Genomic DNA, 5,360 nt, shown 5'->3' with positions numbered 1-5,360 from the left:
TTATTAGACCTAAGTACAATAAAGTATTATGCTTAATGTTGGTGACTAAACATATGTCTAGTTAATTAGATCAACAAACTGCAACACCAGATAACAACTTAATATTAAATATTCCCCACTTCATGTCAACCTGAAAGTCATTTTGGTCAGTTTTTTTTTTTATATATTTAATTTGTAAGCTATTACCTTTAACTTGCACTCTTTATAAATTCAATTTTGATAATATTTTTAAGATGTAGAAATATCTCACAGGTATAATGTGTACACAGACATATTCATTCAGCTTCATCTTTGGGGGCCATTGATTGGGGTTCTCCCCTTTTGGACTGATGGGGCATTGGTTGGGAATCTTCCTTTTTGGAACTAGGAAACTGTCACCCTGAGAGACTGATTTCAATTGTTTGCTTGATATTTGATAACACCAGCCATGAAGAATTAAGTATGGATGATCAGAGCTCTGTTCCATCTTATAGTCCCTTGAGGTATTTTTGCAAAACTAAGAGATGCTCCCATTAATGAAAGAAAATGCCTCCCATTAATGAAAGAAAAGGATTCCCTAAGATCTTAACAGCTAATGGCTCAGCTATTATATCATAGTGAAAGCGAAAGTCTTGTCTGACTCTGCGGCCCCATGGACTATACAGTTTGTGGAATTCTCCAGGCCAAAATACTGGAGTGGGTAACCTTTCCCTTCTCCAGGGGATCTTCCAAGCCAGAGATCAAACCCAGGTCTCATGCATTGCAGGCAGATTCTTTACCAGCTGAACCACAAGGGAAGCCCAAGAATACTGAAGTGGGGAGCCTATCCCTTCTCCAGTGGATCTTCCCGGACCAGGGTCTGCTGCATTGCAGGCGGATTCTTTACCAACTGAGCTATCAGGGAAGCCCATGTCATAGGGCCTTTTGCAATTACTTTTATCTTAGGGGAGTGTCTATGTACATATCTCATATTTGAGTCCAAATCCCTTTCTCTCTTCCTGGTTTTGCTGAAAGTGGGACATGCAAATGTGAGCAGATGATTACTGTTATTTGTTTGTTTAAATAGAAGCGGATATTTGGTAACTGGGAAAAAAGTTCCCTGAAAATAGCCCAAGATGACTGGGTGTTGTATAAGCAGTTAGAGGATGAATTTGCATTTCTCTTCTTGTGCCTTTGAGATGCAAATAATCTACCTGGGCTCTCTGGAGTTTATCTAATCAGTTTGTGTTATTTGAAACTAAAGGGGGAAAAAAGGATGCAGGAATAACATTTAAAACAACCTCATAACTACTGGGAATGCTCCCTCTGCCAAACTTTAATTCATAAGCTTCCTAAGAGTTCGTCAAGAATAAATGATGACTAAGGCTTTACTTAGATGGAAGCAACTTTAATGTATTCCTACTGTTCTTTGTAAGCTAGTAAGTTTATATTGGTCGGGCTTCCGCCTGCCAGTGCAGGAGAACTAAGAGACTTCAGTTCAATCCCTGGGTCGGGAAGATCCCCTGGAGGAGGAAATGGGAACCCACTCCAGTATTCTTGCCTGGAAAATCCCATGGACAGAGGAGCCTGGTGGGCTACAGTCCATAGGGTCACAAAGAGTCGGACACAACTACAGTGACTTAACACAGCACAAGTTTATACTGTAATATCCAATTCATAACAGTTTTTTAAAGAGAAGCTATGAGAGCTCTAGTATTGTTTGCATGCTTGTGTACGTATATACATATGAGATAGCTCTACCTCTGGAAAGTATTGTCAAAATTAAATTTATAAAGACCTCTATTTAATTGACTTAATAGTAGGTGCTTACAAATTATATATAAAAGAAGCTAGACAAAATGAATTTCAGGTTCCCATGAACAGGGAAATATTCTATTGTTAATACCTGACATTAAGGTTAGTTTGTTGATCTAATTAATATAGGCATATCTTTAGCATCATCAAGATAAATATAATACTTTTATTGCACCTGGGTTTATTAGAATTTCTATAAAGCCTTATTATATCTGTTGCAAATATGTCAACAAGAAAAATAACTTCATATGATGAAATTTTTGAGTGAATTAAATGCAACTGAGATAAGAGCTTTTCAGTTCAGTTCAGTTCAGTCCCTCAGTCGTGTCCGACTCTTTGCAACCCCATGAATTGCAGCACACCAGGCCTCCCTGTCCATCACCAACTCCCGGAGTTAACTCAGATTCACGTACATCGAGTCGGTGATGCCATCCAGCCGTCTCATCCTCTGCCATCCCCTTCTCCTCCTGCCCCCAATCCCTCCCAGCATCAGAGTCTTTTCCAATGAGTCAACTCTTTGCATGAGGGGGCCAAAGAATTGGAGTTTCAGCTTTAGCATCAGTCCTTCCAAAGAACACCCAGGACTGATCTCCTTCAGAATGGACTGGTTGGATCTCCTTGCAGTCCAAGGGACTCTCAAGAGTCTTCTCCAACACCACAGTTCAAAAGCATCATTTCTTCGGTGCTCAGCTTTCTTCACAGTCCAATTCTCACATCCATACATGACTACTGGAAAAACCATAGCCTTGAATAGACAGACAGACTTTGTTGGCAAAGTAATGTCTCTGCTTTTGAATATGCTGTCTAGGTTGGTCATAACTTTTCTTCCAAGGAGGAAGCATCTTTTAATTTCATGGCTGCAATCACCATTTCATCACTGCAGTCACAGTGATTTTGAAGCCAAAAAAAATAAAGTCTGACACTGTTTCCCCATCTATTTCCCATGAAGTGATGGAACCAGATGCCATAATCTTCGTTTTCTGAATGTTGAGCTTTATGCCAACTTTTTCAGTTTCCTCTTTCACTTTCATCAAGAGGCTTTTTAGTTCCTCTTCACTTTCTGCCATAAGCGTGGTGTCATCTGCATATCTGAGGTTATTGATATTTCTCCCAGCAATCTTGATTCCAGCTTGTGCTTCTTCCAGCCCAGCATTTCTCATGATGTACTCTGCATAGAAGTTAAATAAGCAGGGTGACAATATACAGCCTTGACATACTCCTTTTCCTATTTGGAACCAGTCTTAGGTAAACTCTATAGGAATACTTATGCTCTGAAAATTATCTGAAATAGTTGCTCCAGATTTTGGTAACAATTACTTGCCTCCTGATTTTCACTAGAAATTAACATTTTTAAGATTTGAGGATTCAAATTTAAATGTGTAATTAAAACTACTAAAAATAATAAAGGAAACATTTTACTACAGTGGGAAAGTGGGATAAATGTTTTGAGTAAAAAAAAAGGAGTTTTATGCATGGTTGGGCTGAGATTAGATTAAACTTAATTGAACTAATGGATTTTCTTATTAAAAGTTTGGAATTCCCTGGCAGTTGAGTGGTTAGGCACCTTCACTGCCAGGACCCAGGTTCCATCCCTGGTCTGGGAACTAAAATCCCACAAGGAACATGGCGCAACCAAAGGAAAAAAAAAAAAAGAAGTTGTCTGAGGAGCTGCCCTGGGGTCCACACCATGCATGCCACTACTGCCTCCTGCCCCCCACACCAGGTCCAGAAAGGGGCCAAGGGGTTGGGGTGGGAGTGGGGAAGTGTCTGGAGAGGGCCTAGCAGATGCGCCTCAGTGGAATAGCCCTGGACCCCCAGGGCACATGGGTGTGCTCCAGGCCAAACCGTGCCTGGGCCTCATCCAGGACATGCTCCAGCTCCAGAGTGGTGGGATCAAGACAGTGGTCAACCTGGTTTCTGCAGACCTGGGGAAGGTAGCCCAGAAAAGTGGCTTGTCTTAAAGGTCTTGGTCACCCTGAGGTGGGCACTGCTGGCTCAGTTCTCAGCTTTCCCCTTCAATGGTGCTGATCTGTTCAAGGAACTGAAGACCTCCACTGCCATCCTGTCCATCGGCATTGGAAGCCTGGACAAACTGCTTGATGCTTATCTCTATACTGGAGAAGTGACTGGAATCACAGGAGGCCCAGGTAGCAGTAAAACCCAGGTATGTCTTTGGGTGGGTGTAAATGTGGCCCATGGCCTGCAACAGAATATCCTATACATCGATTCCAGTGGCAGCCTCACAGCCTCCCACCTCCTCTACCTACTTCAGGCCAGAACCCTGGATCAGGAAGAGCAGGCAGGAGCTCTCCAGAGGATCCAGGTGGTGCCTGCATTTGATATCTTCCAAATGCCGAAGGTGCTGTAGGACCTTCCAGGTGCTGTGATTCAGCAGGCAAGCGTTTCTTCAGGGACTCTGAAGGTGGTGGTTGTGGACTCTGTCCCTGTGGTGCTCATCCCACTTCTGGGAGGTCCATAGAGGGAATGCTTGACCTTGACACTGCAGCTGACCCAAGAGCTGCAGACCGTGGCCCGGGACCTCAGCATGGCAGTGATGGTGACCAGCCACCTGACCTCAGAGACAGCAGGCAGCTCAAACCTGCCCTCAAATGCTCCTGGAGCTTTGTACCCAGCACCCAGCTTTTCCTAGACATTGGCCAAGGGGCAGGAGCCTCAGGCTGCTGGCACCCGGTGTGTCTGACCACATCTCCTCATCTGCCAACAGGTTTCCAAGAAACAGTGAAGACGGGGACCCACAGGGTACCAGAGCAGAGCCCAGCATTACAGGGAGATCACACATGACTGAGATATTGACTGGAAAAGAGAGAGGTATCAAGGCCTTCAAGTCCCCTGTGCAGTGCTGTTCATTGCCAGCGGCCCATGGGGCTGCAGAGAAGCTTTCAGGCTGGGCAGCCATCTCAGTCCTTAGGTCCTCTCTCCAGAAACAGTGTAATTGGCAAGAGAGGATGCTACATATCTATACGTCTATATCTATAGGTAAAACTAGGATTGGCTGGTATGTTAAACTACATGGAAAGCATTGTCAAATGAGTGATAAGCCTCTTCAGATTATACATCATGAATAAATGATATTAATATAGGCATTCTAGAAAGTATATAAAGTTTCTGAAATTTGGATATGTCCTACTATAATGTTACAATCTTCGTTGTTATCTTAAAATGTCAAATGTCACAACAGCGGGGATAAGTTTCTTTGTCAGGAAGCACTGTGATGAGATTTTTAACTTTGCCTTTCTAAGAACTTTATCATTCATAGACAGCTAAGCTGATGCTTTGCAGAGATGCCACATCTTCAAGAAGAGTCACAGAAAGGACATTTTGAGGACAGGTGTCTGATGACTTTTAAATCATACTGCTAAAGTAGGTTGGAGAAGGCAATGGCACCCCACTCCAGTACTCTTGCCTGGAAAATCCCATGGACGGAGGAGCCTGGTAGGCTGCAGTCCATGGGGTTGCTAAGAGTCAGACACGACTGAGCGACTTCACTTTCACGTATTGGAGAAGGAAATGGCAACCCACTCCAGTGCTCTTGCTGTTCAGCCCTGGTGGGCTGCCGTCTATGGGGT

The 5,360-nt window shown here is 43.4% G+C and overlaps 1 pseudogene; it reads left to right on the top strand.

The window, feature by feature from the left end:
* The first annotated feature begins 3,596 nt into the window (after positions 1 to 3,596).
* On the top strand, positions 3,597 to 4,575 carry LOC128069671 (DNA repair protein RAD51 homolog 4-like; annotated as a pseudogene).
* Positions 4,576 to 5,360: the final 785 nt, after the last annotated feature.

Source organism: Budorcas taxicolor, chromosome X (genome assembly GCF_023091745.1).
Source record: "Budorcas taxicolor isolate Tak-1 chromosome X, Takin1.1, whole genome shotgun sequence".
Classification (NCBI taxonomy): Eukaryota; Metazoa; Chordata; class Mammalia; order Artiodactyla; family Bovidae; genus Budorcas; species Budorcas taxicolor.
Note: the sequence above shows the minus strand (reverse complement) of the source record. Positions and strands in the feature narration are given on the sequence as shown.